The following is a 12,100-nucleotide window of genomic DNA, read 5'->3' on the forward strand; positions in this document are numbered from 1 at the left end:
CACCTCTGTCAAGTCCTGGACCGGGCTCGTGAGATCAATCTCAAGCTTAACCCGAAGAAGTGTCGGTTCCGCGTTCAGGAGGTCACGTACGTGGGCACGTTTTCACCGGCCAGGGGACTAAAGCCTGACCCCCAGGAAGACTGCTGCGGTCACCGAAATGCCCGCTCCCACGGACGTGCCCGGCTGCAGCGCTTTCTGGGCCTGGTCAACTACCTGGGTAAGTTCATACCGACCTCAGCGAACTGAGTGCCCCCCCTGAGGGAGATAATCAAAAAGGACAATGCCTGGGTCTGGCTACCGCATCACCAGTCGGCATTCGTAGCCCTGAAGTCCAAGCTCGCTCGCACCCCGACTTTAACGTATTTTGACCCTGAACAGGCCAATCGTCCTCACCTGCGATGCATCTCGGTTCGGACTCGGTGCTGCCTGCCTGCAGCCCCAGGACGATCCGGCAGCTGCCTGTCTCCTATGCCTCTCGCACCATGACCCTGCTGAGCAGCGCTACGCTCAGATCGAGAAGGAGCTCCTTGCACGTGGTTTTCGCATGCTCCAAATTCAAAGACTACATTCTGGGCAACACTTTCACCATTGAAACTGACCACCAGCCGCTGGTCTCTATCTTGAACAAGCCTATCCATGCGGCCTCCTCGCGGTTGCAGCGAATGATGCTGCAGCTCCAACGATTTACGTTCAACATTGTGTACCGCAAGGGCAAGGAGATGTTCGTGGCCGGACACATTGTCCCGTGCGCCGCTCCCTTCCGTTGCCCGCCATCCATACGAATCGTCTGACCTGATGGTGCTGAACGTAATATTGTTCCCTCTTGGCAGATGCAGTCCCTGGTCGAACACATGCCGCTGATCCTGCCCTGCAACAGCTTGCGGGCGTCATCCGGCCGTGGCTGGCCTGACCGACGCTCTTCCCTACCGGCCGGTGCCGTGCCCTATTCCTGGTTCGGGGACGAATTGGTGCTGCACAACGGCGTGGTGGTGAGCGTCACAAGGTCGTGGTGCCGGCACGCTCTGCGTGACCACTACTTACCAAACCGCCACACAGCGGTCACCCCGGGGTGGAGGCCACTTTGTCCCAGGCCCAAGCTCAGTTTTTCTGGCCTGGCATGATTCAGGAGATTCGCGACAGGGTCTCCGCCTGTGCTGCCTGCAACAGCCTACTGCCTCATCAACAACGCCAACCTCTCATGCAGCAGCCGGCTCCCCGAGTTGCCGTGGATGGCTGTCGCCACTGACATATTCGAATGGCGCGGCAAACACTTCCTGGTCCTGGTGGACTCCTACTCCAGCTGGTTAGAGGTAGACCAGCTTGCCTTCCCTCACGTCTGGCTGCCGTCATCGGGAAGCTTCGCCGCCACTTTTCTACCTTTGGTCTCCCCGGTGACTCTCCCAATCCGACAACGGCGGACAGTTTTCCAGCGCAGAGTTCGCCGCCTTCGCCGCCCAATGGAACTTTCGCCACATCACCAGCAGCCCCGAGTACCCGCCAAGCAACGGCCTCGCGGAAGCGCGCTGTCCGCAGCGCCAAGGAGCTGCTGGAACATTGTCGTCTTGCCCATTCGGACTTCTACCTGCCCTCTCTAACCTCCGCAACATTTCCCGGGACCCCGCACTTGGTTTCGCCTGCCCCAGCGCCTCATGTCCCGCACCACTCGACCCCCTCTCCCGGTTTCTCAGCAATCTCTAAAGCCCGCTGTCCGCAGCCCTGCCGCTGTCAAGGAGCGCATCATCGAGAAACAGGTCATCCAAAAGCGCTCCTTTGACAAATCTTCCCGACTGCTTCCCCGTCTATTCCAGGCCAGGTTGTCCGGATGATGTCCACCTCCGGTCATCACCGGCTGGCCGTTGTCGTTGGCAATGCCGTCTCTCCCCGGTCTTACCTGGTTAATTACGAGGGCACTGTGTACCGTCGGACACGCCAGCACCTGCTGCTTGTCAACGAGCCTGCTCCGCCTCCCGCGGACCCGAATTCGCCCGCCTGTCCATTCACCGCTGCCTGAAACTCCCCCTGCCCCTGTCACTCCTCGCATGCCCCGGACACTTCCCTCTCAGCTCCCGGTGCCCAGCCCACGCGAGCCTCCTTCTCCTGCCTCACCTGCTGGTGTACCCGTTCCTTCCCCCCCCCCCCCCCCCCTCCCCGTTCTCCTCCTTCCCCTGGGCGTTGTCTCCCGGTTCTCCCATCTCTGTCCCTGCCCCCGTTCCTGTAGCTCCTGCGGTTGAAGGGGAAGGCGGGTTGCGCACCCGCTCTGGGCGGTTGGTCAAGCCGCCTGTCCGGTACGGAGTGTGCGAATAGTCTGCGTCATGATGTTTTCTAACTGCTTATGGTTTGCCTCTAGCGTATGAGCCGTGGTCGCTTTGTTTCCAAGAGGAAGGATGTAGATCAGTGCATGCTCCTTTAACATAGTGACCTCACCACTACTAACCACTCCCCATTGACTCCTGTATAATTGTAGCTTCCCCGCCTCTAGCTCGCTCTCTAGTCCCAGTGATGACCACGGACAGCTAGAGCATAATGTGTGAAGTGCCTTTAATAAAGATACTTAGTAAGATACTTTGTGTGTCGAACAAGTTCTTTTACAACCTGCACCTCATCTAATCTCATCTAGTGTATGAGGTGATCCAGACATGGCCTTTACTTCGGCGTGGTCAAGGGTAGATTCGGCGAACACTTAAGCCCCTGTCCCACTTAGGAGACCTAAACAGCAACCTCTGGTGACCTTGCCCACCACCCAAACAAAAATCAAGGTCGGGGTGACCTGCAACCTCCTACCACCTCCCACGCATATGTTGAAAACCTTCCTCGACTATGAATAAAACTGGCTTCGACTAGACCCGCGACTAAAAAAATATAGAATTTTAAAACGGCAATTTATTTTTAGTCGAGGCCGGTTTTTAATCATGATGAAAAATAGTAGCGACCTAGATAAAGCCTCGACCACGCGGAAACCATTTTCGACCATTAGGGAGAGTGATCAATGTCACCGGTGACCTCATGGAAACCTTGGTTGGCGGGCAAGGTCACCAGAGGTTGCTGTTTTAGTGTCCTAAGTGGGACAGGGGCTTTATCCTCGTTCCGCCCAGGCCTGAAGCATCTCCCCGTGGCTGACCTTTGTAACTCCCCTTCCCACACCGACCTTCCTGTCCTGGGCCTCCTCCATTGCCAGAGTGACGCTACATGCAGACTGAAAGAACGACACCTCATCTTCCACTTTGCCACCTCACAACCTAGGTATGAGCATTGAATTATCCAATGTTAGGTAGCTAACGAGCATATTCCCGCTTTCCCCTCGCTCTTCACCCGACTCCCAACTATTCATCCCACCTCCCCTTCCACCGATATTCCTTCCACTCATTATAATTCTATCCTCTTCAATCCATATCTCACAACTTTTATCTTGTATTCTCTTGTCTCAACCGCCCCAACCTATCCATCTTCTTCGAGGGCTTGGAAAGTTCGGCTGTCCCCTACAAATCTTCCCAACTTCTATAAATGCGCCTCAGAATATATTTTATCAGGATGCATAGAAATATAGAAAATAGGTGCAGGAGGAGGCCATTCGGCCCTTCGAGCCAGCACCGCCATTCATTGTGATCATGGCTGATCGTCCCCTATCAATAACCCGTGCCTCCCTGCTCCCCATATCCCTTGACTCCACTAGCCCCTAGAGCTCTCTCTAACTCTCTCTTAATCCATCCAGTGACTTGGCCTCCACAGCAGGGAATTCCACAAATTCACAGCTCTCTGGGTGAAAAGGTTTTTTTTTTCTCACCTCAGTCTTAAATGGCCTCTCCCTTATTCTAAGACTGTGTGGCCCCTGGTTCTGGACTCACCCAACATTGGGAACATTTTTCCTGCATATAGCTTGCCCAGTCCTTTTATAATTTTATATGTTTCTATAAGAACCCCCTCATCCTTCTAATCTTCAGTGAATACGAGCCTAGTCTTTTGTACCGCTTACATCACAAGCCCCCCCCCCCCCCCCCCTTCCCACCACAATTAGTCTGAAGATGGGTCCTGAGCCGAAACATCATCTATCCAACTTCTTAGAGGCGCCTCAGAATATATTTGATCAGGATGCAGCACAGCTTAGTTTGGGAACAGCTCCATCCCAGACCGCATGAAATTGCAGTGAATTGTGGATGCGGCCCAGACCATCGCACAAAGCAACTTCCCTTCTATTGACTGAATTTATCCCTCATGCTACCTCGGCAAGGCCAGCAGCATAATGACGTTCTAGTCTCACGCTGGCCACTCTTCTTCTCCCCTTCTCCAAATCCCCACACCTCCAGTTTCAGGGACAATTTCTTCCAAGCCGTTGTCAGGCAACTGAAGTAAGGAAGTGCGTTAATTGGCCAAGTATTCACATACAAGGAATTTGCTTTGGTGCTCCGCCCACAAGTAATAACATGACATACAGTGACAGTTACGAATGTCTCAGAAAACACTAAACATGAATAATAATAAAACATTAATGATAAAATACCATTGATCAAGCTTGTGAACCAACAAAATACCAGATCAAAGTGAGGCTACAGATGTTTGGCTGTTGAGTAGAGTAACTACTCGTGGATAAAAACTGTTTTTATGTCTGGCTGTGGCAGCTTTGACAGTCCGGAGTCGCCTTCCAGAGGGAAGTGATTCAAAGAGTTTGTGGCCAGGGTAAGAGGGGTCAGGGATGATCTTTCCCGCTCGCTTCCAGCCCCTGACAGTGTACAGTTCATCAATGGAGGGAAGGTTGCAGCCAATAACCTTGGTTCGCTGCAGCCTCCAGGTGTCGTGCTTGGTGGCTGAGCCAAACCAGACCATGATGGAGAAGGTGAGAACAGACTCTACGATGGCCGTGTAGAATTGGACCATCATTGCCTGTGGAAGATTGTGCTTCCTCAGCTGCGGCCGGAACTTCCTCTGTTGTGCCTTTTTGACTGTGGAGTCGATGGTCGCCCCCCACTTAAGGTCCTCAGAGAAGATGGTTCCCAGGAATTTAAAAGCCTCCACAGATGTGACTGTGGTGTTGTTGAAGGTGAGTGGCGTGAGGGGAGGGGGAGCTCTCCGCAAGGTTACAATCAATTCCACTCTCTTAAGAGCATTGAGCTCTAGGTTGTTACGAAGGCACCAGGACGCCAGCTGTGAAACTTCCTGTCTGTAGGCAGATTCCTCCTCATCGTGGATCAGTTGAATCAGGGTTGTGTCATCCGCAAACTTGAGAAGCTTGACAGAGGTGGCTGTGGAGGTGCAGTCGTTGGTGTAGAGAGAGTAGAGGAGAGGGGAGAACCAGCTCGCCACAACTAGAGAGCAGTGCTAAACTACTAGCTACCTCATTGGAGACCCTCAAACTATCCTTGATCAGACTTCGCTGGCTTTACCTTGCACTAAACGTTACCCCGTTATCATATAACCATATAACCATATAACAATTACAGCACGGAAACAGGCCATCTCGGCCCTACAAGTCCGCGCCGAACAATTTTTTTTCCCTTAGTCCCACCTGCCTGCACTCATACCATAACCCTCCATTCCCTTCTCATCCATATGCCTATCCAATTTTATTGGATAGGCAATCATGTATCTGTACATTGTAAATGGCTCGATTTTAATCATGTATCGTCTTTTTGCTGACTGGATAGCACGCAACAAAAGCTTTTCGCTACGCGTGAAAATAAACTAGACTAAACTGATAAATAAATTAAACATGTACAGAGATGCAGCCTGACTCGCATTGGTTATTGTTTGTGTGTGACAGTGTGAGTTTGTGAGTCCATGCATGTGTGTTAGCACGCGTATGTGAGTGTGAATGTGTGAGATTGTGTAAAGTAATTGATGTGTGTGTGTGTGTGTGTGTGTGTAAGGGTATGCGTTTATAATGCACCTGCCTTTACAGTTTAAGGATAAGGGGGAAATCTTTTAGGACCGAGATGAGGAAAACATTTTTCACACAGTGAGTGGTGAGTCTCTGGAATTCTCTGGCACAGAAGGTAGTTGAGGCCAGTTCATTGGCTATATTTAAGAGGGAGTTAGATGTGGCACTTGTGGCTAAAGGGATCAGGGTGTATGGAGAGAAGGCAGGTACAGGATACCCTGAGTTGGATGGACAGCCATGATCATATTGAATGGCGGTGCAGGCTCGAAGGGCCGAATGGCCTACTCCTGCACCTATTTTCTATGTTTCTATGTCTACACCATTGAAGACAGTGGACACAGTGCGAACTCCATCATCAAGTTCGCTGACGACACCACTATTGTGGGGCGTATCACTGATGGGGATGAGTCAGAGTACAGAAGAGAGATCGAGCAACTGTCCATATGGTGCCAGCGCAATAACCTGGCCCTCAACACCAGCAAAACCAAGGAACTGATTGTGGACTTTGGAAGGAGTAGGATGGGGACCCACAGACCCATTTATATCAACGGGTCGATGGTTGGAAGGGTCAAGAGCTTCATATTCCTGGGCGTGCACATCTCTGAAGATCTTTCCTGGTCCGAGAACACTGATGCAATTATCAAGAAAGCTCATCAGCGCCTCTACTTCCTCAGAAGATTACGGAGAGTCGGTTTGTCAAGGAGGACTCTCTCTAACTTCTACAGATGCACAGAAGAGAGCATGCTGACCGGTTGCATCGTGGCTTGGTTCGGCAACTTGAGCGCCCTGGAAAGGAAAATACTACAAAAAGTAGTAAACACTGCCCAGTCCATCATCGGCTCTGACCTTCCTTCCATCGAGGGGATTTATCGCAGTCGCTGCCTCAAAAAGGCTGGCAGCATCATCAAAGTCCCACACCATCCTGGCCACACACTCATCTCCCTGCTATCTTGAGGTAGAAGGTACAGGAGTCTGAAGACTGCAACGACCAGGTTCAGGAGTAGCTACTTCCCCACAGCCATCAGGCTATTAAACCTGGCTCGGACAAAACTCTGATTATTAATAACCCATTATCTGTTATTTGCACTTTATCAGTTTATTTATTCATGCGTGTACATGCAATACAATACAAAACAATATAATTTTACTTGTCATTTGAACCTCATTGAGGTCCAAATGAAATGTTGTTTCTGCAGTCATACATACAAAAAAAAAGACCCAAGACACAACACAATTTACACAGACATCCATCACAGCGCATCTCCTCCTCACTGTGATGGAAGGCAAAAAAACGTATCTCTCCCCTGCACCCCCCTCTCCCCCCCGATGTCAGAGTCAAAGCCCCCGGCGGGCGATGGTAATTGTCCCGCGGCCATTAAAGCCACGCCGGGTGATGCAAGGCCACGCTCCGGGTCTTGATGTTGGAGCCCCCGGCGGGCGCTAGCAAAGTCCCGCGGCCATTCAAAGCCACGCCGGGCGGTGATGTAAGGCCCCGCTCCAGGTAAACTTCAACCCCGCAACTCGGGCGGGAGAAGTCGCCGTTGCGGAAGCCCCGAAAAGCGTTCTCCCAGCAAGGACCCGCGGGCTCCCGGTGTTCCTGTCTGCCAGACCTGCGGTTGGAGCCTCCGAACCTCCGGGGGTCGGGTCACAGCAGCGCGCCACCACCGCTCCTCCCGCTCCGAACTCAGCCAGCTCCGCGATGGTGGGTAAGTCCGCAGCTCCGCGACTGGAGCCCCAGGTCGTTCCTGCTCCACGTTGCATCCCCAAACGACAACGGAGACCCGACAAAGAAAAGGTCGAGTTCTCCATGCAGGGGAAAGATTTTAAAGTCGTCCCCCCCCCCCCACACACACACACACACACACACACACACATCCCCGTCAAAAAAAACAAAAAACTGCAATAAAACGAGACAGAAAATAATAAAAAGACAGACGGACTAGAGACGCTGCGACGTGAGTTGCGCCGCCCACCGCCGCCCATCTATGGAGCGAAGGAAATAGGCGAGGTTTCCGGCCGAAACCCTTCTTCAGACTCTACATATGGTATATGGACACACTGGTCTGTTTTGTAGTCAGTGCCTACTATGTTCTGTGTGCTGAAGCAAAGCAAGAATTTCATTGTCCTATACAGGGACACGTGACAATAAACTCCACTTGAACCTGAGCTCCCGGCCCCGCCTCACGTGACCGGCGACAAGGTCCCGCCCCCTCCCTCTGTCACCCCCATAGACGGGCAGCGCCATCGACCAATGGGAGCGGGTCCAGCAACGCCCCACCGGGCCAACGTCACAAAGCACCAGGTCCCGCCCCCTCCCTCTGTCCCCCCCATTGACGGGCAGCGCCAGCGACTAATGGGAGCAGATCCGGGGTCAACGTCACAAAGCACCAGGTCCCGCCCCCTCATCGCTTCCAACCAATCGGAGCCGCGTCCCCGCCCCTTTGTCCTATAGGTCGGGCCGTAGCCCCGCCCCTCGGATGGACAGCCCCCTCCGCCAATCGGAGCCGCCCATCCCGCCCTAGCAACGGTTGCCAGGACGCGGCCGGGCCAGACAACAAGATGCTGCAGGAACTCAGCGGGAGAGAAGGAATGGGCGACGTTTCCAGGTCGAGACCCTTCCTCAGGCTGAGAATCGCAGGAGAGATGTAGACGGTGATGTGGAGTGAAAAGCATTTAGATAGAAACATAGACAATAGGTGCAGGAGTTGCCATTCGGCCCTTCGAGCCAGCACCGCCATTCAATGTGATCATGGCTGATCATCCACAATCATTGCCCCGTTCCTGCCTTCTCCCCATATCCCCTGTTTCCATTTGCCCCAAGAGCTAAATCCAACTCTCTCTTGAAAACATCCAGTGAATTGGCCTCCACCGCCTTCTGTGGCCGAGAATCCCACTGATTCACATCTCTCTGGGTGAAAACGTTTTTCCTCATCTCAGTCCTTAATGGCCAACCCCTTATTCCTAAACTGTGGCCCCTGGTTCTGGACTCCCCCAACATGGGGAACATGTTTCCTGAATCTAGGCTGTCCAATCCCTTAATAATTTTATATGTTTCTATAAGATACCCTCTCATCCTAAATTGAAGTGAATACAAGCCCAGTCGACCCATTCATTCATTCTCTGACAGTCCCTTCATCCCGGGAATTAACCTGGTGAACCTACGCTGCACTCCCTCAATAGCAAGAATGTCCTCCCTCGAACGAGACCTATGGACTTGTCAAACCATTCTCACATCGTAACTCGAATAGTGGTGATAACTCAGGAAAACTTACAGTTGCTGGTTTGGCTATTCTGTTACGTCGTTGTAGATATTGGAGAGATCACCGTAGGTGGGGGAGAGAGAGTGGGTGGAGAGATAGAGAGGGGGAGAGAGAAAGGGGGGAGATCAAGGGAGTGGAGAGAGAGGGGGGAGACCGAGATAGAGGGGGGAGAAAGAGAGAAAGGGGAAGTGGGGAAACATGAGGGGAGAGATAAAGAGAGAGGGAGGTAGAAAGGGACGAGAGAAATGAATGGGATTGAGGGGGGAAGAGAGAGAGAGCAGCGTTAGCTTGTAGAGTGTGGATTTAGAGCATTTGGCACAGTGTAGAGAGGGGAGAGAGGGGGAACTGAGAGAAAGAGGGAGAGACAGGAGAGAGGGAGGGAGAAAGAGGGGGGGAGGAAGGGGGGAGAGAGAGAGGGACATTTAACACAATCATGCGATATTTTGCCTTTATTAATGCATTTTGTCGTCCAATTGCTGATTTTTGGCACATAGAAACATAGAAAATAGGTGCAGGAGTAGGCCATTCGGCCCCTCGAGCCTGCACCGCCATTCAATATGATCATGGCTGATCATCCAACTCAGTATCCTGTACCTGCCTTGTCTCCATACCACCCGATCCCTTTAGCCACAAGGGCCACATCTAACTCCCTCTTAAATATTGCCAATGAACTGGCCTCAACTACCTACTGTGGCAGAGAATTCCACAGATTCACCACTCTGTGTAAAAAATTATTTTCTCATCTTGTTCCTAATAGACTTCCCTCTTATCCTTAAACTGTGACCCTTTGTTCTAGACTTCTCCAACATCGGGAATAATCTTCCTGCATCTAGCCTGCCCAAACCCTTAAGAATTTTGTACGTTTCTATAAGATACCCCCTCAATCTTCTAAATTCTAGCAAGTACAAGCCGAGTCTATACTCCAGGTGTGGTCTCACCAAGACCCTGTACAACTGCAGTAGAACCTCCCTGCTCTTGTACTCAAATCCTTTTGCTATGAATGCTAACATACCATTCGCTTTCTTCACTGCCTGCTGCACCTGCATGCCTACTTTCACTGACTGGTGTACCATGACACCCAGGTCTCTTTGCATCTCCCCTTTTCCTAATCGGCCACCATTCAGATAATAGTCTACTTTACTGTTTTTGCCACCAAAGTGGATATCCTCACATTTATCCACATAGTACTGCATCTGCCATGCATTTGCCCACTCACCCAGCCTATCCAAGTCACCTTGCAGCCTCCTAGCATCCTCCTCACAGCTAACACAGCTAGATGCAGGCACAAAAAGCTTCACTCTAAAACATTTAGATCCAAGCATAAATACGCAAATATATTATAACCTGTCACTAAGCACCCACAAAAATATCTCGCAATAATGCTCTTTGATTCAGAGGTTTAGTACGTTGCTGTCGGCTAAGCGTTTTAGGTCCCAGGCCTGTGTTAAAGGCTTGGCCCGAAGTTCTGGTCTTCCGGGCCTGTGTTTCGTAGGCCTCAAGGCTATTTTAAGGGCTCAGGGCCTGTATTTTAGGCCCCAGGTCTGTGTTGTGGGCTTGCCCTAAGTTCTGGAAATTCCGAGCCTGTGTTTCGTAGGCCCCAGGGCTGTATTATAAGCTCCAGGCATGTGTTTTTTGCCTTGGCCTAACCTGTGGGCTTTGTAAAAAATATATATATAATAATAATTGTAATAAATACTTTATTGATCCCCTCAGGGAATTCAGGAAGTTTGGCCTAAGTTCTGGGCTTCAAAGCCTGTGTTGTGGGCCTCAAGGCTGTGTTGTAGGCTCCGGGCCTAGTTCAAATCAAATCAAATCAAATACGTATTATTGTCATTGCACAACAACTGTACAACGAAATTTCATTGCATCTCCTTCAGTGGTCTACATAGAAGACACGGGATAAAAGATTTAAAAGAACAAAAACACAAACAACCATTAACTCTCATATACCGGCAAGATCAATGAATGAAATGAATAAATAGATAATAGAAATATAAAAATATTGCACATTATATTGCACACTCCAACAGACGAATTTTTATATTGCACCACAAATAGTGTTGTGTTGCCCGCAGTGTTATCTATCTGAGTTTAGTTCTTTAATGGCACATGGGTAGAAACTGTTAATTAGTCTACAAGTGCGGGCCTTCAGAGACCTGTATCGCCTCCCAGAGGGCAGCAGAGTGAAAAGGTGGTTGGCAGGGTGGGATGCGTCCTGTTTGATGTTTGTGGCCCGGCATAAACATTGGGCCCTGTAAATGTCTTCCAGGGAGGGTAGTTGAGCGTTTGTGATGCTCTGTGCTGTTTTAATAACTCTCTGTAGTGCCTTCCTTTCAGCCACAGTGCAGCTAGCAAACCACACCAGGATGCCGTAGGTGAGTCAGTCAAGTCAAGTCAAGTCACATTTATTTATATAGCACATTTAAAAAACAACTCTCGTTGGCCAAAGTGCTTTACATTTGTTATAAGAATAGTATAAACAAACAAAGTACATACATATAGCCCTCACTCAGTGGACGTTAGGAAAGGCTTGGCAGTATAGATAAGTTTTTAGTCTTGTCTTAAAGGAGTCGATGGAGGGGGCAGTTCTGATGGGAAGGGGGATGCTGTTCCACAGTCTAGGAGCTGCAACTGCAGAGGCGCGGTCGCCCCTAAGCTTACGCGTAGACCGCGGGATATTCAGCTGCCCCAAGTCGGCCAATCTGAGGGACCTGGAGGTGGAGTGGTGGGTGAGGAGACTTTAATGTAGGAGGGGGCAAGCAAGAGGATGCTTTCCACGGCGCACCGGTAGAAGGACAGCAGCAGCTGCTGTGAAACGTTTGCTCTCCGCAGAGACCTCAGGAAATATAGCTGTAGCCCTGTGTAACTTCATATTAGTTTTTCTTATTAAGAAATTTATAAAAGTTTTGCTGTGAATATGTGTTCTGCATTTGATTTGTTGTTAATGAGTTAGATCATTTTTCCTGTGTGG

The 12,100-nt window shown here is 50.7% G+C and overlaps 1 long non-coding RNA gene across 1 annotated transcript; it reads left to right on the plus strand.

Annotated features, from left to right (window-relative positions):
* The first annotated feature begins 3,851 nt into the window (after positions 1–3,851).
* On the plus strand, positions 3,852–6,488 carry LOC116969197. The gene is made up of 3 exons (XR_004410674.1): positions 3,852–3,959; positions 5,306–5,307; positions 6,477–6,488. It is a non-coding gene; the product is annotated as an uncharacterized LOC116969197 (long non-coding RNA).
* The last annotated feature ends 5,612 nt before the right edge of the window (positions 6,489–12,100 follow it).

This window comes from Amblyraja radiata, unplaced genomic scaffold, assembly GCF_010909765.2.
Source record: "Amblyraja radiata isolate CabotCenter1 unplaced genomic scaffold, sAmbRad1.1.pri S120, whole genome shotgun sequence".
In the NCBI taxonomy this organism is placed as follows: Eukaryota; Metazoa; Chordata; class Chondrichthyes; order Rajiformes; family Rajidae; genus Amblyraja; species Amblyraja radiata.